Raw genomic sequence first — 22,473 nt, forward strand, 5'->3', positions numbered from 1 at the left:
TTAATTTATATTTAAATAATCACATGTGGCTAGTGGATACAGTACTAGACAGTGTAGCTCTATAACATTCATAAAAATGTTATGAATTATCTTTTTCATCACGATTATCAGGAAATTGGTTGCAACTAGTCATTTTTGGCCTGCATACCAATGTTTTCCTCAGATCTTTTATCCCCCAATTCATGAGGAGACAGTCCTTTACATTGTGCCAAAACAGTAGTCATTCTCTGGAAGACCAAACATGGTCCTCTGAATGCTGAAGGGTGAGAATTAATCTTAGTCTCTGGACCGAGACTTATTGGTATTGTTTATTTCTTTAGTTTCTTATTTACTTTGTGCATCTGAGAGTCACTGAATAATTTCAAACTATCAAAGTTAAATTCAGTTTCATAGACACACTGTCAAATTTAATAGCTTTAACTTCTAAGTAATTTGCCCCTAATTTCTCTCTCTTTCCAAATGATGTTGGGTCTTTAGTACTACTATATTCATTATCTATTGCTGTGTAACAAATTATCCCAAAACTTAGTGGCTTAAAACATCAACATTTTCATTATCACACAGTTCCTGGGGGTTAAGAACCAGAGCACAGCTTAGAGGGGTCCCCTGGCTCAGAGTGTCCCATGAGGATACAATCAAGCTATCAGCTAGGACTGCAGTCATCTCAAGGCTCAAATGGGGCAGGATCTGCTTCCAAGCTCTCTCCTATGGTTAACTAGAGGCATCAATTCCTTGCCATGTAGTCCTCTTTATGGGGCCACTCACAACCTGGCATCTGCCTGGTGGCTGCCCTCAGTTCCTTGCCACATGGACATCTTCACAGAGCAGCTCTCAACATGGCATCTTGCTTCATCAGAGAGAAAGCAAGAAAAGCCAGAGAGAGAATGCGAGCAAAGAACAAGTCTTTTGTAGTCTAAGCTAAGAAGTGACATCCCTTCACTTTTGCTGCATTCTGTTGTTACAAGCAAGTCCTTAGGTGCGGCCTGCACTCAAGGGGAGGGGATTAGACAAGGGGGTGCATACTAGAAGGCAGGGATCATTGAGAATCATTTGGGAAGCTGCTCTCCATAGCTACTTTAAAGCGGGTTCTTTTCCCGGCTGGTCTAGTCTACCTTGAATCTTATCTTCAAGGTCAGCCCTACCCAGAGTAAGAATGTGAGTGAGTCCAATGTCACCCAACTAGATAGTGGAAGAACCAGAACTAGAATCCAAGTCTCCTAAATTCCTGATTAGTCCTCTGTTTTTCTTTGTACGTGATACTTTGTTAGGACCCTAGCACAGGCACACAGATGCCAAGCAAAAGCATTTTGACCTCAGAAAACAGGTACTAAGGTTTTTAAGCAGGAGAGTGCTATGATAGAGGTGATTTTAAAGAAAGATTAGTGTCAAAAGCCAAAACAATCTTGAAAAAAGAACAACAAAACTGGAGGCATCACACTGCCTGATTTCAAGCTAACTACAAAGCTGTAGTAAGCAAAACAGCATGGTACTAAAACAATGACAGACACACAGATCAATGAAATAGAACTGAGAGTCCAGAAATTAACCGCCTCACATATGTACAATTAATCTATGACAAAGGAGCAAAAAACATACAATGGAGAAAGAACAGTCTCTCCAATAAATGGTGTTGGGGAAACTGGACAGTTACATGTAAAAGAATGAAACTAGACTGTTATCTTATACCATACACAAAAATTAACTCACAATGAATTAAAGATTTGAATGTAAGACCTGAAACCATAAAATTCCTAGAAGAAAACATAGGCAGTAAGAAAATACCAGTCTTACTGACATTTTTGTGGATCTGACTCAAAGGCAAGGGAAACAAAAGCAAAAATAAACAAATGGAATTACATCAAACTAAAAAGCCTCTGTACAGTGAAGGAAACCATCATCAAAAGGAAAAGGCAACCTACCGAATGGGAGAAGATATTGAAAATCATATATTCATTGAAGGGTTAATATCCAAAATATATAAAGAACTCATACAACTCAACAACAATAAACAAACAGCTCAATTAAAAAATGGGCAGAACTCTGAATAGACATTTTTCCAGAGAAGACGTACAGATGGCCAACAGACACATGGAAAGATGCTCAACATCACTGATCATCAGGGAAATGCAAATCAAACCACAACGAGACATCACATCACACCTGTCAGAATGGCTATTATTAAAAAGACAACAAATAACAAGTGTTGGAATGGATGTGCACTGTTGGTGGGAATGTAAATTGGTACAGCCAACATGGAAAACAGTATGGAGGTTCCTCAAAAAATTAAAAACAGAACTGCCATTTGATCCAGCAATTCTACTCCTGGGTATTTATCTGAAGAAAAGGAAAACACTAATTTGAAAAGATATATGCACCCTTATGTTCACTGCAGCATTATTTACAATAGCCAAGATATTAAAGAAACCTAAATGTCCATTGATAAATGAATGGATAAAGAAGATAGAATAGAATAGAGTAGAATAGAATGGAATAACTGTTTGAAGATGACATGATACTATACACAGAGACTCCTAAAGATGCTACCAGAAAACTACTAGAACTAATCAATGAATTTGGTAATGTAGCAGGATACAAAATTAATGAACAGAACCTCTTGCATTCCTATACACTAATGATGAAAAATCTGAAAGAAAAATTAAGGAAACACTCCCATTTACCATTACAACAAAAATAATAAAATACCTAGGAATAAACGTACCTAAGAAGACAAAAGACCTGTATGCAGAAAACTGTAAGACACTGATGAAAGAAATTAAAGATGATACAAACAGATGGAGAGATATGCCATGTTCTTGGATTGGAAGAATCAATATTGTGAAAATGACTCTACTACCCAAAGCAATCTACAGATTCAATGCTATCCCTATCAAACTAACACTGGTGTTTTTCACAGAACTAGAACAAAAAATTTCACAATCTGTATGGAGACACAAAAGACCCTGAATAGCCAAAGCAGTCTTGAGAAAGAAAAACGGAGCTGGAGGAATCAGGCTCCCTGACTTCAGACTATGCTACAAAGCTACAGTAATCAAGACAGTATGGTACTGGCACAAAAACAGAAATACAGATCAATGGAACAGGATAGAAAGACAAGAGATAAACCCACACACATATGGTCACCTTATCTTTGATAAAGGAGGCAAGAATATACAATGGAGAAAAGACAGTCTCTTCAGTAAGTGGTTCTGGGAAAACCAGACAGCTACATGTAAAAGAATGAAATTAGAACACTCCTTAACACCATACACAAAAATAAACTCAAAATGGATTAAAGACCTAAATGTAAGGCCAGACACTATCAAACTCTTAGAGGAAAAAATAGGCAGAACACTCTATGACATTAATCACAGCAAGATCCTTTTGGACCCACCTCCTAGAGAAATGGAAATAGAAACAAAAATAAACAAATGGGACCTAATGAAACTTAAAAGCTTTTGTACAGCAAAGGAAACCATAAACAAGACAAAAAGACAACCCTCAGAATATGAGAAAATATTTACAAATGAAGCAACTGACAATGGATTAATTTCCAAAATTTACAATCAGCTCATGCAGCTCAATATCAAAAAAACAAACAACCTAATCCAAAACTGGGCAGAAGACCTAAAAAGACATTTCTCCGAAGAAGATATACAGATTTCCAACAAACACATGAAAGAATGCTCAACATCATTAATCATTAGAGAAATGCAAATCAAAACTACAGTGAGATATCACCTCACACCGGTCAGAATGGCCATCATCAAAAAATCTACAAACAATAAATGCTGGAGAGGGTGTGGAGAAAAGGGAACCCTCTGGCACTGTTGGTGGGAATGTAAATTGATACAGCCACTGTGGAGAACAGTATGGACGTTCCTTAAAAAACTAAAAATAGAACTACCATACAACCCAGCAATCCCACTACTGGGCATATACACTGAGAAAACCATAATTCAAAAAGAGTCATATACCACAATGTTCATTGCAGCTCTATTTACGATAGTCAGGACATGGAAGCAACCTAAGTGTCCATCGACAGATGAATGGATAAAGATGTGGCACATATATACAATGGAATATTACTCAGCCATAAAAAGAAATGAAATTGAGTTACTTGTAGTGAGGTGGATGGACCTAGAGTCTGTCATACAGAGTGAAGTAAGTCAGAAAGAGAAAAACAAAGACTGTATGCTAACACATATATATGGAATCTAAAAAAAAAAAAAAAAATGGCCATGAAGAACCTAGGGGCAGGATGGGAATAAAGACGCAGACCTAGTAGAGAATGGACTTGAGGACATGGGGAGGGGGGAGGGTAAGCTGGGACAAAGTGAGAGAGTGGCATGGACATATATACACTACCAAATGTAAAACCAATAGCTAGTGGGAAGCAGCCGCATAGCACAGGGAGATCAGCTCGATGCTTTGTGACCACCTAGAGAGGTGGGATAGGGAGGGTGGGAGGGAGGGAGATGCAAGAGGGAGGAGATATGGGGATATGTGTATATGTATAGCTGAATCACTTTGTTATAAAGCAGAAACTAACACACCATTGTAAAGCATTCATGCTCCAATAAAGATGTTAAAAAACAAAAACAAGGTCCTACTGTATAGCACAGAGAACTATATTCAATATCTTATGATAAACCATAATGGAAATAATATAAAAAAGAAAGTATATATATGTATAACTGAATCACTTTACCGTACAGCAGAAATTAACACAACATTGTATATCAACTCTACTTCAATAAAAAAATTTTGAAAAAAAAATAATAGAATAGAATAGAATATTACTCAGCCATAAGAAAGAATGAAATCTTGCCACTTGTGACAACATAGATGGATTTTGAGGGTATTATCATAGGTGAATAAGTCAGACAGGGAAAGACAAATACTGTATGAGTTCACTTATATGTGGAATTTAAAAAATAAAGCAAATGAACAAACATAACTAAACAGAAACAGAGTCATAGATATAGAGAACAAACAAGTGCTTGCCAGAGGGCAGGGTTGGGGGCAGGAGAGAAATAGGTGAGGGAGATTAAGAGATAAAAACTTTCAGTTATAAGATAAATCACGGGGATATATTATATAGCTTAAGGAATACGGTCAATAATACTGTAATAACTTTTTATGGTGACAGATGGTGACCAGACAATGTGGTGATCATTTCATACTGTATTTAAATGTGGAATCACTGAAACTGTACACCTGAAACTAATATAATATTGTATGTCAGGTATTTTTCAGTAAAGATGAAAGATTAGTGTGATGACTGTAAAATGGATTGCAGAAGGAAAGACTGGAAATTACATTAATTTCTATTTATTTACAATTAGCATGTTTATGGTCTACAGTTTTGTACTTTACTATTGTAAAGGCATCCCATGTGTTTTTACAAGTCTTAACAAAACGGTCTTTGAAAGAATTATTTAGGGCAAAAATATATCAAATAAAATACTACATTAGAAAGTCTATCACCAATTTTTTTTAAGTTAAATTCCTATTTATTTATTTTTAATTAGTTTATTTAATTTATTTATTTTTGGCTGCGTTGGGTCTTCATTGCATGCATGGGCTTCTCATTGCAGTGGCTTCTCTTGTGCAGCATGGGCTCTAGGTGCGTGGGCTTCAGTAGTTGTGGCACTTGGGCTCAGTAGTTGTGGCTCACGGACTCTAGAGCGCAGGCTCAGTAGTTGTGGCACACGGGCTTAGCTGCTTCGTGGCATGTGGGATTTTCCCGGACCAGGGCTCGAACCCATGTCCCCTGCATTGGCAGGCGGATTCTTAACCACTGCACCACCGGGGAAGCCCTCTATTACCAAATTTTATAACAAACAATATTTTCACATGTGTACACTGAATTAAACTCTAAAAGCTATTTCCAGTGAATTTCCAGAGATGATATTTTTTTTACTAAGATAGGAAACTCCTGGGAGAGTCAGGACTTGAACACTATGAGAAGAAATTGTAGTCAGTAAAACGTATTGCCCTGTTAAGCTTCCACCTCCACCCATGACAGCACACAAACTTGCATTTAACGGGTAGTATGAGGTGGCAAAGTCTTCTAGTTATCTATCAGTATTCACCCTGCCTTCTTTCAGTAGTAAATTTTGTGCTGGGCACATAGCCTAGTTAAGACTACATTTCCCAGCCTCTTTAACAGTTAAGTGCACCATTAACGCTAAGTTCTGCCCAATGGGGTATGAGTGGAAGTGACGTAAGTCATTCGTAGTTGTGTCCTTAATGGGAAAGGTATGTGCCCCCTGTACTCCTCCCCTTCTGACTGGTTGGTATGCTGATGTGATGACAGGAGCCAGGAGTAGTCAGAGATGAAAGCTCCTATAACAGCGCTGGACCGTCTACCTCTGGAAATTTCCATGATCAAGTTCTTTCTTGCATAAGCCACTGAGCTTGGAAGTCCCTGTATTAGAACAGTTTATACCACAACTTAACTACTGCAATAACATAACCACCTTTCCTTCACCTTGGTTCTCTCCCCAAATAAATAATAGACAAGTACCTAGGCATCAATGATAAGGCAAAGGGATGTTATCAGCCCATATTAAATTCTTTTTATCATCTCCTACTTACCTATGAAGCTGCCAGAATCCTAATGACGGCAGAAAACCCCTAATTTTTTTTGCTGTGTGACTTTACTCCCCCTCCTTATTTGCCAGGAGTTAAAGAAGCAATAGTATCATAAGCTCAGATTTGCTAATGAACCAAAGGTGATTTTAAGTTTCCCTCTCTCAGGTTGGATCAGGGTCAGGGACTAGAGATCCACTCAGTTTTGTGCTGATAAATTTAACCACTGATTCTCTAGGGGAAAACAAGTCCGGATTAGTAGGGTTTGCTGATTTCCATGGTGTAAATACTTCCACCGTGGCCGATTTCAAGCTAGCAATAAGATGTCACTAAATATAAAGTCCAGAAGGAATGTTGACAATTGCACCTTGCAAGCTAATACTAGCCGGTTCCAGAACACTGGAGTCTATCCATTACCCCAGTCTGGGACTGCTTCTGATTTCCTTTCTTGGTTACACTCCAGAGGAGGATGCTACATTTATAGCGATGTACAGCAGGAACAGGAAAAACAATGTTGGGGGAAATCTGATGATCTTTGAACTGCAGCTGGGGCCTTGCCTTCATCTGATCTATGATGCTCCTGCAGTAATATTTCATCCTTTTGGTTCAAGGAAGTGGTTGGTAAACATGAGTGCATACCAGGTCACAGGGGAGTTTTAGAAACTAGCAATGCCTGGGTTCCAGTCCCAGAGATTCTGATTCAATTGATCTGGGCTGGGAGTGTTAAAAGCGGATGATCCTAATGTGCAGCCAAGGTTGAGAACCACTGGTTTAAAGCAACAGATCTCTTATGTATGTGATAGAGGGTTGGTATAATTATATTTGCTTTTCACATAAAGAGGAAAAAGTCAACCTACATGACCTGGCAAAAAGGGAAGAAGTCAGTGGTGAGGCCAGGACTATTTCCTTAGTGAAGGGAAGGCTGAGGAGAAGAGGTCTGTGCTCTGACTCCTAGTGGGTCCTGGAAAGAACCTTAAATACTACTTTTCTGAACCCTTAAAAAAAAAAACACTAAAAACAAACAAACAGGGACTTCCCTGGTGGCGCAGTGGATAAGACTCCACACTCCCAGTGCAGGGGGCCTGGGTTCGATCCCTGGACAGGGAACTAGAGCCCACATGCATGCCGCAACCAAGAGTTCGCATGCCACTACTAAGGAGCCCGTGAGCCACAACTAAGGAGTCCGCCTGCTGCAACTAAAAGAGCCCACGTGCCACAACTAAGGAAACGTCAAGCTGCAACGAAGGAGCCCTGGAGCCACAACTAAGGAGCCCACCTGCTGCAACTAAGGAGCCCATGACCCGCAACTAAGGAGCCCGCCTGCCACAACTAAGACCCAGCACAACCAAATAAATAAAATAAACAAATAAGTATTTAACAAAACAAAACAAAAAACCACAAGTGAGCCTTTCTTTTTAGCTGGGAATTTAAGTAAGCACAGGAATTGCTGAAATCGTAGGAAACTGTCATATAATCAGCTCTGCTATGTTTTGAATCTATGCAAACTGGTATTAGTCATTGTGAAATCAGATTCAATTTCTTTCCATCCATTTTAGATTTGCATTTATTCTTAGAAGCATATGAGAACTTTATTCAAAAATCAGCAATTAGGTCATGTATTTTTTGACCGTTAAGTTAACCTCTGAAGTTGTGATTAGAATTTTACAGATTGATAAAGTTGCTAGTTTACTAGTGAATCATTTTCATGCAGTACTATTTCAGCTAATAATCCATACAAGTCTATATGTAAACACACAGATGATATAATCGAGACAGTAAAGATGTGTTGAGTCCAGCATATGCTCAGTGCGGGGGCGGTGTGAGATGGAGGATGAACATAGGAGCAGGAAGCCTAGGTTCGAAGCTTGATGTGGTGTAGATGTGATGCAGTTTCCTGATCCATAACAATGAGGACAGGGTGAATTTGGCTCTTCACCTTTAATATTTTGATGAGGTGTCCTGAGACTGAAACCATCAGTGGTGTCAGTGAACCAAACAGGTTTGAAGAACCAAGTGGGTTTTTCCGCCAAATTTCTCAGACGTTAATAAATTCTGAGAATGAATGCATATGTCCAGATTCCTTTTGTGTGAGTTTACATTCCTTCTAAATAAGACGTTGCAAATACAGTTTGTCTCCAGGTCCAGTCCCATTTGACCAGTAGTGGCCTCCCAAAACACTGTGTTGAGGTTTCTGAAGCCAGGTCCAAGCCTGGTGGGAGTTAAGAGTGTTGTGATTGATAAGTGATTGTCTTGGATCTGAAAAGGGGGAAATGGCAATACATGTGCCCCATGTGCCATCCCTGTTCCTGGTCTTTTCATTAACACCAGTGTTTCCTTCATCTCCCATTAAGTACTTCTGAAGTGAAATGACTGTTGGGATTCTGTATTCCCCCACTTTCCACCAGGAAAATTTAGTCCACTGTTAAAGTAGTAATAAATCTTAAGGTAATTCAACCAAAACATTTAGCTACTGAGTCTTTGATAAGCAGCTTCAATTTAGGCTACATCTTTTTTTTTAATTGAAGTATAGTTGATTTATAATGTTTCAGGTGTAAAGCAAAGTGATTCAGTTATACATATATATATATTTTTTTCAGATTCTTTTCCATTATAGTTTATTACAAGATATTCAATATAGTTCCCTGTGCTATACAGTAGATCCTTGTTGTTTATTTTATATATAGTAGTGTGTATCTGTTAATCCCAAATCTTTATAATGATCAAACAACCATCAGTTGACTCACTTAAACAACTAATCTATTTAAAGGGAAAAAAACCCTTGTATTTAATGTTGCTTTGGCTAAAACAAAAAATGCTTTTTGATTCTTTTGCTTTTATGCCAGTTCCATTAGACACAGTCTAAAAGATAAAAGAAATCGTGACCTCTCTACTCTTCCACCTCCTTAGGTCTGGATGGCTGTGGTTTTCTCTTTAGGCTGTGTGACACCACAGCATGATCTGAAAAGTAATTAACAACTTTAGAAGTTAATCCAGCATATATTTTGAAGCAGAAGCGATTCCATCCCTAATAGTTGCCTGGAAGACTGATTCTTCCTTCTGGCTCTTGAAACTCTATGTAGTAATTGCCCCAGAATTTAAAAATTATCTGGGGAATTCCTTGTTCCACATTTAGGGTACAAAAAGCTAATGACTTTGACATTCTGTAATGTGTGTGTGCAGGGGGGAGGGGTAGAGACCAGTGTCTTGAGAATTACTGTATGGATAAGAAAGCTGTCTCTTCTCACTGTAAAGACCTGAAAAACCCTTATTTGACCAGACTGTAGAACTGAATTTCAAAATTAGTAAACTGATAATGTGTCTGAATGTGTGTTTGCCAAGAGGCATCTCTACAGGATACATCTTTTCAGAGTGAACGCTCTTACACTCAGGAGCTCCAGGTACAGATTTGCCTACTTCCATGTTGGTTTTGGTAGTGCTGTTACTGTTTGTAAACCAGTGTTCTGACAACTCTCTTCAGAGCAACAACTTGGCTTATAAATTATCCACCTATTTTCTTGATCAAAAGATTGTCCTTTTACACTGTTCTCCTACGTCTTCCTTTAATGTCTGTTATCTTGATTTGATCATTAGACCATGTTTTGCACGCCACCCTTCCTAAACTTGCTAAATATCCTGAGACTGAAGGGGTGGGTCAGGCCCTCTTTCAATTTCTTCCATCTTCTCCAACTTTATAGTCTTGCACCGCACTTGACACACAAAGAAGCCCTCACTGAATAGTCTATGAGCTATCATGATGATCATGCATAGTTTGTGTTGGTTATTTATACTGAGTCCCTCTTCAGAAACTGGGGATGCTTCAGTTCAACTATCACCAGTTATCTATCAATCAATATAAATCCTTGAATTAGATCCTAAAATTCAATATAAATGCTTGGATCCAAGCAGAATTCAATAACTTAATGGTCTGAAATAACTGAAAGTAATTGAACTAAGAAATTATTCCCAAACCAGAGATATGTCTCCAGTTTGGGGATAATTAAAGGAATCAGTAAAAAAAGAATTTATTATTTACTTATGGAAAGAAGAAAACATAACTTAGGCCTTGCTCTTAAGTGGGTTGCAGTTTGTTTGGAGGAGACGAGAGTAATGTGAGAGGGAGAACACATGCACGTGAGGCGTTTGGTTGCTAAGTCCTCACATGCTCTGTAAGTTAGAGGGCCGTGATCCCTGAGGGTTGGTTCTGAGTGAAGGTATCGGGTACGAGGCGAATTAAGTCAGGTGTTAAAGGAGAACAAGTTCTGGAAAGGCAGCAGGGAGAAGGGCAGGCTTTCCAGGCAAGGCGCTGATGGGGGCAAACGCACGAAAAGAGTAACCAGCGTGGTCCATGAGGCAGATGCCTGTCGACAACAGGAGACTGGACAACTGTGGGAATGACAAAAACTTGAGGGGGGAGGGGCCCACTTAAGGCAGGCCTTTAAAGCTCTGTTGAGAGGCTTGTGGTTAATATGATAGAAAATAAGGAGCCACTGAAGGATTTTGACCTGGAGAGTGACATTAGAACATGATGTTTTCACACTCTATTTCCGGCAGTGACATACAGGACGAAGTAAGACTAGGAACAAGGCAGCTGAATTGGCTTGGCAGGAAGGTAAAAACAGGACATTCTGGCTATGGTGGGGACTGTGGGAACAGAGGCCAGAGATATTTCAAAAGAAAATCCAACCTGTCTTGGTGTCTGGCTAGATGCGGGATAAGGATGGAGGAAGTCTTCAGTAAATCTGAAGGTGGGTGAATGAGAGGGGAGGAAGCTCTGAGACAGAACCAGGGGAGTTGGAGGAGGAATTGTCTCTGAACAACGTGTGGAATTTGAAATGACTGTGAGCAGGGGAGGCGGTAACACTGTAGGAGTCTGACTGGAGGAAGTGAGGAAGCCTTGTTTCAAAAACTGAATCTGAGTCATTTAACTTCACTAACAAAGAGAACAGTCCCTGACTCACGCTGCCCTGGAGCTGATTAACTGGTAAGAATGTGAAAGTGTTCTGTAAAGCTCTATCCAGTGTATGCCTTCAGCATTTTCCTATGTGTGTGTCTCCTCCCCAGCTGCATGTGATGCTGAAGAGGATGTAACATTTCTGCTCATAAATTTCACTCGGGTATGTTTTGAGATATATCGCTTCTGGTGGAAGGGAGACTGGTTGGGAGGCCTGGGCAGTGAAACAGGTGAGAGACCGTGATGAGGATCTGGTGCGGGGTAGTGATGGCACAAGATGAACCAAGTAGACTCACGTGCTTTTTAGAAGGAAGGAATGACAGAATTTACTGATTGGATGTGGGAACTTAGTCAGAGAGAGGATTATACGATGATGTCTAGGCTTACGGTAGAGGCAACTGATAGACTGTGGTTTAAATCACTGAGATGGAAAAGATGGGAAAAGGAGCAGATCTGACCAGGGAGGAATATGAATTTAGTTTTGGACATTGTCATAGGCAGAATAATGGCCTCCCAAAGGTGTTCATGTCCTAACTCCCTGTGAATGTGTTACCTTCCATGCAAAAGGGACTTTGCAAATGTGATTAAATTAAGGTTTTTGAGATGAGATTATCCTGGACTGTCTGGGTGGGTCCAATGTAATCACAAATCTTCTTTTAAGTGAAAGATGGAGGCAGGAAAGTGAGAGTGACCGTAATGTGATGTGAGAAAGATGGGACATTGCTGGCTTTAAAGATGGAAGAGGCTACAAGCCAAGGAATGTGGTTGGCCTCCACAAGCTGGAAAAGGCAAAAAATGGATTCTCCCCTAGAGCTTCCAGAATGAACACAGCCTCCTGAAACATTGATCTTAGCCTAGTGAAACCTGTGTTGGACTCCTGACCTCCAGACTGTAAAATAATACATTTCGGTTGTTCTAAGCCACTAAGTTTGTGGAAAGTTTTTACAGCAGCAATGGGAAACCAATATAGACACATTTGAATCTGAGGTACATAGGAATCATCCAAGTACAGATCTGAGACAGTATTATAGAGGGGTCTGGGGGGGAATTATAGATTTGGGAGTCATTAGCATATATATATATATATACATATATATGTATGGCATGTATACTATACATATATATAGTATTCTAACATCTCTGAAATCAGGGTGTGTCTTATAATTGATCATATAATTGTATTGTCAGGCAACATGCCTATGCATGTCTACGTGGCCAGACTGGACAAATGTGACCCCTGAATATTTTAGTCAACAAAACACAATGAGGGACTTCCCTGGTGGTCCAGTGGGCAAGACTCTGCGCTCCAAATGCAGGGGGTCTGGGTTCCATCCCTGGTCAGGGAACTAGATCCCGCATGCCTGCTGCAACTAAGAGCCCACCGGCCACAACTAAGAAGTCCCCATGCCACAACTAAAAGATCCTGCATGCTGCAACTAAAGATCCCACGTGCCACAAGTGAGACTCAGTGGAGCCAAAAATAAATAATAAATTTAAAAAAATTATTAAAAAACCCCACAAAACACAAGGACTATTTGAGAAAGGTATGAGTCCTAGTTGTTGTCTGAAGGCTTTCTGTTAACACGTTTTAATAAGATCAAGAAAGGGCCAACATCAAAACTTTCAGAATGGGTGTCAATGACTTTGAACAAAATCTTAGAGACATTAGTAAAGAATTATCTTAAGTAATGCTGATTTATCAATACTCTTGATGGAACGACGGAGAGCATTGTGAGGGAAAACAAAGCTAAAGATGAATCTGAGTCAAAAAGTAGCTCTGAAAGAACTGGACTCTGAAACATCTTAAGTAATACATTAAGTAATACATCATGCTTGTATTTCCTTTTAATACATGCACAAAGGTCTAAGAGAGCTTTTTCAAAAGTTACAAAACAAAAACTTTAAGTGATAAGAACGCATCATGTCAACCTAATTAACATGTTGTACTTCCACCGTTCATAAAATAACAGTGAACCTTACAATTGAATGGTGTCTTAAACTTGACAGTCTTCATAACCATGGAGATGGGTGAGATGATAGATGATTCAGAGAAAGAATATAGAACAAGAAGAGAAGATCCAGGGAAAATTTATCAGAAATATTAGTACTAAGTGGCATTATATATCTAGAGCCATAAAAATATTTATATTCCTTAACCCCATTTGGGGTAATTCCTCCCAAGAAAGTCATCTAAAGGAAGAAAAAATAATTATACTCGGTAGTGGGAGTTTACTTCCATGAGGATGTGAGATGGGGCTGGACTACAGTCTCAGAAGCTGGACTGTGACCCTGAGTCCCAGCCCTCTGACACTGGCAAGTTCCCCACATTTCACGCTAAACGAGAAACACAGTTTATCGTTATTCGGAAAATAGTAGTAGCTTTGGTGAGCCGATGACTTTTGTGTCCTGGAACTCTTTTTTCCCCCTCTCCAAAAGGGTATACAGACCATCCCGACTTCTCTGTATAATCTCACACTTAGACTTACTGAGAGAGAGGAGATAATAAAATCAGTTTGACCCCATCCAACATGGTGCCCTGTTATCGGGCAGAGTTTCTTGCAGAGCAATTTCGTGGGCCTTTCTGACGTGATATGCCTGCCTCTTGGCCCACGTACAGACCCCTGGCCCATTAGTATCTATAGGGATGGCAAAGTAACCTGGCATAGAGTGTGACAACTAAATGAAGAAAGAATTGTCTGTGGCTACTTTCCTCACAGGCATGCCATGGCCACACAGGCACTGAGGATTTCATGGACTATCCAGATCTACACAATTTGGAAAGGGAGGAAGGGATGTACCTTTTATTACAGAAAAGAGAGATAGCTATATAAATATCCAAAAAAAATTGAAATGGTTATTTAATTATTTTAGTATATTCACTCAATATAATTTCATTCATAGTTAGAGATGCTGATTATGAATAACAAGAATCACAAGTAGCAATATGGAAAAGAGGGAATACAACATTGAACATTAACTACCAGTGAAACTTCATAAAACATATATGTTTATATGGAAAATAATCATAGCTGTTTATGGAATGGTGACCATTTTCTCTGTAATTTGATTTTTGTGAGGCATTATTAGTTTACAACCAGAAGTAGAAGAAAACATTATTTGAACGACTACAGCTTATGAAATAAAGCCACCAATCCAACTTCATAAAAGATACACAATCTAGAGTTGCAAACTACTAAAAAATGAAATAATTAATAGAAATTATATGAGGAGTGACCAATAAAGATCTGATCCAAGTAAATAATGCTTTGAAATGGACTCATGTAAAAGGCCTCAAAGCAGAATGATCCATTTACCTTCCTGTTTCTTTCATCAGAAGTAAATTTGTTACCAGTAAATGGCTGTTGCAAAGACCAAGATAGATTTTTATGTAACTTCTACTTAGTTACATGTTGACTTCTTCAAAGTTCTCAAAGGATTTTCATATATAATAAGTTTTTCTACCCTGATGATAGGATAGTAATTATCAGTCCCAATTTATGGAGGAGGAATTGGTAAAGACATGTCCAAGGTAACCCACAGCTCAAATATTCAAGTGAAAAATATAGTTAGCTTTTGGACTACTTAATTGATTATATCAAATACTCAGCATTCTGTGCTCATCTGGCATTGCTGAATGATAATTTTCCAGCTAACTGAAGCCTGTGTCTTTAGATATCAAGGATCCCCACTCCTACATTTAGGATTATTCACTTTCATCAGTGCATTAAAATTTTCCCTGACTTCTTAAACAGGATATACTGAACATAATTTAGCCTTTTAAAATCAAGGATTCTAGTTACTAAAATGAATATCAATAATTATACACTAACTTTTTTGTAGTGATGACTTTTTGGGTTATTTAAATGTATAATACTTTTTATGGAAAAATGGCCCCAGATATAGTTTTACCTTTTGCATTCCTGAATCATTATTCCTGAATATTTGTGTGTGTACACACACACACACACACACACATTTATATTCCATCCTGGCAAGCCTGCCTATTTTCTCACTGCCTCTTCTTGATTTCCACTTCTAATTTGTCTTGGACATAGAAACTAGTAAGCAAGTCTATTTAAAATGTGTATAAAATAAGAGCTAAAAATTTTTGAGTTTTATATACGTAAAATTATAAGCTATGGTATATGATTAATAAGAGAGTCTTTTATGGAGACATGAGATTGTTGGGTAAAGAAGCCCCAAATTAGGGGCAGGTTGAAAAATAACTATATGCCAGGGACCTTGTGTTTTATGCCTTACTCCTTGATTTCTGGAAAATTCCCACATTTTACCTGGAAGTACTCACCCCTCCATCCATGTGGTTTTAATGGGAAAAGCCATGGTTAGACATTCTGATCCCCTCCCCACTTAGGACCTAAATGTTTGGCACAGCGGTGGGTACATGACTGAAGACTGGCCATTCTATAGCTTAGTTCAGTTCCTTCCCTTGACATTTGAACTTGGAAGGAAAGGAGGGAGAGAGGGAGAAAGATCAGTCTCTCAAGTGTCCAGACCCACCAAATGAAAATTCTGAGAGCTGTTAAAGGTCATATATTTGACACACGAACCTGAAAGTCAAGAAGGCAGTAAGAAAGGATGGGGGGAGGCACAGATGAGACGTGGTGGGAAAAGCCTAACGGCTTCCAAGAGCCTGGGTCTAGTGCCTTCCTGAGGCCCAACTAAACCTCGGTCCTTGGGTTCCGTGAGGCACCCATGTGTTCTAGGGGTGACCTTCAAAATATTTAACGATGGCACAGGAAAACAAAAATCAAGACAGGGACAGACAGCCGGTACACAGTGCTGGCAGTCTGCTGCCATTGCAGGCATTACCTGCTTTGTTACAGAGCACAAAGTCCTGAGAAATCCCCAGGAGACAGGCTAGGGTGGCTGAGGCAGTGAGGAGGTACGCTGGGGTCTCAAGGCAACAGGAACAGAAGTATTTTACAATGTAAACAACCAATATCTCCATACAAGTACAACCAGCTGAGTATCAGCCCTGTCTGTATCCTTATAAGAAATGTTGCTTTTTCAAGTTCAGCTGGTTTAAGTGGTTTCTGTCACTCACAATTTTAACTCCTAAAAAATATGATTTGTGCTGTGTCATGATTTGCCATCTATTTTGCTGACCGAATTTGACGATAACTTCAGAAAGTCTTAGGGACTGGAACAAACTTTGAAGTCATTTCGTCCCGCTTCCCACCCCAATTTACTTTTCATCCAAATAATTTAGCACAAGTAGAAAAAAATCTGTGCCTTTCAACTGGAAAAAAAAAATACAGGAAATATAACCCAAGAATTAAATTTTTATATTGCAATGTAATAGCTGTTCACCACAGAAAAAATTTTTACTCAAAAAATGGAACCCATCCAATCATTAATTTTTTAAAAAAATCACTGTTAACACTTTTGTTTGTATATATCCTGATTTTATGCATTTAAAGAATTCCTAGTTTTTGCAAGACTAGTTTTACCTGGAAATCATCTTTACTTAATACAGTGTGCTCCCTCTTTCCACAAAACCCAGATTTTTTTTCATTGTTAGTCCTGTGTTTCATTCCCTGGGTATGTAGGCATTGGGGGAAGTGAGGAGGGCAGAGCCTTGTAGTTCTTCGAGGTGCAGGTTTATGTAGCTCTTTGCTCCCAGTGCAGCTCTCAGGAGAACAAGGTTGACCTTATTTCCAGGCAGAATTATTCATGTCACCACTTTTACTTTGGAAGCTGCTTAGTGAGTCATGTCTGACTGTATGAGAAAGGATGAATTTACACGTTCAGTAGCAGGTACACCAAAGTCAACGAACTCCATTATTTAATCTCCGATATTAGCTCCCAAGTTGCAAAATGGGAGGAAGACAAATGAGTTCTAGAACCTCATTTATCATTGAGCTTCCTGACTTTCATCCATTGGGAAGTCAAGTCTTTTCAAGTAAGAAAAGCTGTTTGCATTTAATCACTTAGACTTATAACGAGAGTATTTTTAAGGTGATGCAAATTGTTGGTGTAATAGAGGATCTGCCAGACCAAGTGAAGGGGCTGGCCACTGCGTGGGGACAAACCCTCCACAGCTGAGTTGAAATGGAGATACCTGAGAATCCAAATGGCGAGGCCACAAAGGAACAGCCAGAGACGCCGGAAATAAAGAACAGAAGTTAAGCCATGTAAGGCTGGACAGTTCTGTGCTCCTAGAAGCCCAATTAAAGACCACAAAAAGAAAAACTCTTGCGATTTTGGTTTGCATGAATAAAAGTGCAATGTTCAAAAATACGTAACGGTTCACCTGAACTCCACATTCATCAATCTCTGTTTGGATCAGTTGCTCAGTTCTGGGAACATTATTTGAAGAGAGAGATTGGCAAATGAGGGAGTGTCCAACAGCAAAACAAGCCAGAGGCAAAAGGGCACATGAGGAGGTTTTAAGGTAATAGGTGTGGGTCATTTGGAGAAAAGAGAGGTTTTACCCTCCTTAAAATTTGAAAGCACCTAAATGGCTATCAAAAGGAAAATATTTAGGAGTTTGGGATTAACATATACACACTACTACACATAAAATAGATAACCAACAAGGACCTACTGTATAGCACAGGGAACTATATTCAATATCTTGTAATAACCTATAATGGAAAAGAATCCGAAAAAGAATGTGTGTGTGTGTGTGTGTGTGTGTGTGTGTGTATAACTGAATCACTTTGCTGTACACCTGAAACTAACACAACGTTGTAAATTAACTTTACTTCAAATTTTTTAAATGGTTAATAAATAAATAAGGTATGTCTGTATTATGGAATACTGTACAGCCATCAAAAACCTCACATTCAGAGAACAAATAATGTGACAAAGTGAGAGTTGAAACAAGATTGCTTAAAAACACAATTTTTCTTCTTTAATGTTTATGACTTTTTGACTATAAACACACTACTTCTGTAATCATATTAAAACCAAAAAAATATATAGACAGAAGAAAGAGAAAGAGGAAACAAAAGTCCCGATGATGGGTGTGTGTGTGTGTGTGTGTGTGTGTGTATTTATATACAGAAAGATTAGTGTTTTTTTCTCTTTTCATTTTTATTTTAAACTATAAAAGCAATACATGAACACTTATGACAAATAATTCAGATACAATTTCAATCATCTAACAAATATTCATTGACTACCTATTGTGTACTTTTATTCTTCATGGTTCTAAAGGACAGAGCAAGTCACAGTGGGTGGAAGGGGCATGGAAGCAGAAGGTGGCTCAGTATAAAAGGATAATATCAGAACCGCCAACAACAGAGTGGGTGGCTTTATACAGGCAAGAGCTTCCATGTCATTGGAAGTATTCAATCACGTATGCAACTGTGGAAATTCTTAAACTGAATGACAGACACATGACTTCCAAGACCACTTCTGATTCGGAGAATCTATTACTTTCTAAATTCACATTAAGGATCAGGAGATAAGTCCTCACCACTCATCCACCATATAATATTGGGAAACTCAATTCTCTTCTGATACTCCTTTCTAAAATAGGAGAAATAACACTGACTTAAACCAATGTAAACTTGACAGATGATATTTAGAGAATGTTTCTGAAGTCCTTAGATTATATTTAGTAGATAAATGAAGGCATTTGGTGTAAATTATCTAATGCAATCCTCAGGGCTACAGCATCATCTACAATATTGAAATCCTTAATGAGCATCTGAAACTCAAGCCAGAATTGAAAATACTACTTTAAAAAACGCTGGTTCTACACATGGGGCTCATTGCTCACCTATTATTTCCACACTTTCACAACTCAGTTATGTCACAATATGATTTTCTTTACACTGGCATTGCTCATACCACAATGATTCAGAAATAATTTTGGAGATTTGGGCATATTTTTTAAAAAGTAAAAGAAAAAAGAGAATTATAAAAGCAAATCAATGACACAATAATATACCACTTTGTACCCCTAAGATGACTATAATAAAAAAGACATGATAAGAAATGTTGGTGAGGATGTGGAGAAACTGGACCCCTCAGGCCCTGCTGGTGGGAATGTACAATGATGCAACCATTCTGAAAAACAGTTTGGCAGTTCCTCAAATGTTAAACATAGAGTTATCACATGACCCAACAGTTCCACTTGTAGGTACATACTCAAGAGAAATGAAAACTTATGTCCACATAAAAACTTGTCTATGAACATTCACAGCAGCATAATTCATATAGCCAAGTATTAGAAATAATTCAAATACCCATCAACGGATAAATTAAAATGTAGCATTCATACAGTGGAATATTGTTCAGCAACAAAAAGGAATGAAGTATTGACATGTGCTACAATGTAGATGAAATTTGAAAACATAATTCTAAGTGAAAGAAGCCAATCACAAGAGAGTACATATTGCATGATTCCATTTATGTGATGTGCTCAGAAGAGGCAAATTTATAGAAACAGAAAGTAGATTAATGGTTGCCTAGGGCTGGGAGTCTGTGGGACGGAACATGAGAGTGATTGCTAGTGGGAACACGGTTTCTTTCGGGGATTGTGCAATGTTCTAAAATTAATTGCGGTGATGGTTACACAACTCTGAACATACTAAAATCCACTGCACTGTACACTTTAAATGGGTGAATTATATGTTATGTAAATTATATTTCAATAACACTGTTTTTAAAAAAGAAATAAAGTTAAACTTTCACAACTCCATTTCCACTTCCTGAATTTCTCTGGCTGATATCTAGCACATTGTAATATTTCCTAGATATAGTTTCATAACCAAGACACCACTACAGAAATAGTGTGTGGTCTTCCAGTCTAATGTTCAGCTGTGCGTCACACCTTTAAAACAAAGGCCAGAAGGTAGAACAAACTAGCAAACTGAATTTAGACCTTGTGAAAAAATACTGCATAAGTGAAATATTAGCTTTAGGGCCTCATGAGCTATTGGGACCCAGTTAAATTCACTGTAGATCAGAGCTCTGTGGCACAGACCAAAATCTAACCAGATAACAAAGCAGATGTTCCAGTGTTTCAAGGTGTGCACAGATGAAAAGCCTCTCCAATTTGAGTCAAAGTCTTCTAAAGATCAGAAGAGGATGCAAGAGTAAATAAGTCACCAAGTAACTAAGAAAGAAACAAGCAAAAACCACAAATTAAGATGTTCACCATGGGACTTCCCTGGTGGCACAGTGGTTAAGAATCCTCCTGCTAATGCAGGGGACATGGGTTCGATCTCTGGTCTGGAAAGATCCCACATGCCACGGAGCAACTAAGCCCATGAGCCACAATTACTGAGCCTGCGAGCCACAACTACTGAGCCTGCGTGCCACAACTACTGAGCCCGTGAGCCACAACTAATGAAGCCCGCGTGCCTAGAGCCCATGCTCCACAACAAGAGAAGCCACCGCAATGAGAAGCCCACACACCGTAACAAAGAGTAGCTCCCGCTCGCCGCAACTAGAGAAAGCCCGTGTGCAGCAATAAAGACCTAACGCAGCCAAAAATAAATAAATAAATTTATATATATATTAAAAAAAGGTGTTCACCAGAGAAAAAGATGTAGTGACCAAAATACATTTTTTCCTTTTTTCTTCCTGCTTGCCTTGTCTTCCTAACAGGATTGAAAACTCCCAAGGGCAGGGTCCATATGCCCTCCTTTTGAGTGTCTCCATGGCGCTTACACAGGGTTCTGCCAAAGGGAATTCCAGTGACGTAAGGCCCCATGTTACCCAGCTTCTGGCCACGCTCAGCCCCCTGTGCTCACCTGTTTCCCACACCCGGCTCCCTCCATTTCTTATATCTGCCAGGCTCCCTCCCACCTTATAGTCTGGGACCTTATAGTCTGGGACATTATAGTCTGGGACCTGCTGGTCCTTCTGCCTGAACACTCTTCCATGTTCTTTTCATAACCTTCTTTCATCCTTCAGGTCTCAGCTAAAATGTTACCTCCTCAAAGAGGCCCTCCCTCATCACCCCATATTAATTAAGTGGGTTCCAGTGAGAGTCTGTCATCTCACCCAAGTTGTTTACTTCATAGTAGAAACCACTCCAAAAATATTTATTCAGTCCCTAGTTATGTACCAGGCACTGCTTTAGGTGCTGGGGATATAGCAATGTACAAAACAAATAGTAACTCAATTCATATTTGCTGTTTTTTGCACATTCTTTTTTTTTTTTTTTTTTTTTTTTTTTTGCGGTACGCGGGCCTCTCACTGCTGTGGCCTCTCCCGTTGCGGAGCACAGGCACTGGACGCGCAGGCTCAGCAGCCATGGCTCACAGGCCCAGCCACTCCGCAGCATGTGGGATCTTCCCAGACCGGGGCACGAACCCGTGTCCCCTGCATCGGCAGGCGGGCTCTCCACCACTGCGCCACCAGGGAAGCCCCTGCACATTCTTTGTAAGCAAACTGTAACCTCTTTGTTAGCAGGGACTGGCCAAAAGGGAGGCAGTATGATGTGGTGATCAAGAGCATAACTCCAGAGCCTGAGAACTAGGATAGAATCCTGGCTCTCCCACTTGACCAAATTACTTAACTGCTCTGAACCTCAGTTACCCCATCTGTAAAATAGGCATAATAATAGTACCTTCTTGGGGGGGTTGTTACGAGAACTAAATACATAGTAGAATTTAGTTACTTTGGTAACTGTTGTTAAAATACCTGACCCATACTAAGCTCTATACAAATGTTTATCAAAGTAATGTTTTTTGATTACTGGGCCAATACTGTACATGACAACTCGGTGGTTTTAGTTAAATGAATTAATAAATTGTGGTACCTGTGGTTAAACTTATGTCTGTAATTGGGCCGAAACATAAGAAGAGAGTAGATTGGCAACAACAAAATGCCCCCTTTCATGCTTGAACTCTCTGTTGAAAGAAATTCTTTGGTCTTAGATAGAATGTGACATTCTTGGTCAATTCCAAGCCAGTGGAAGCATTCTCTTTTGAATCTGCTAAAAA

This window comes from Mesoplodon bidens (genome assembly GCF_964165515.1).
Source record: "Mesoplodon bidens genome assembly, chromosome: 3".
Classification (NCBI taxonomy): Eukaryota; Metazoa; Chordata; class Mammalia; order Artiodactyla; family Ziphiidae; genus Mesoplodon; species Mesoplodon bidens.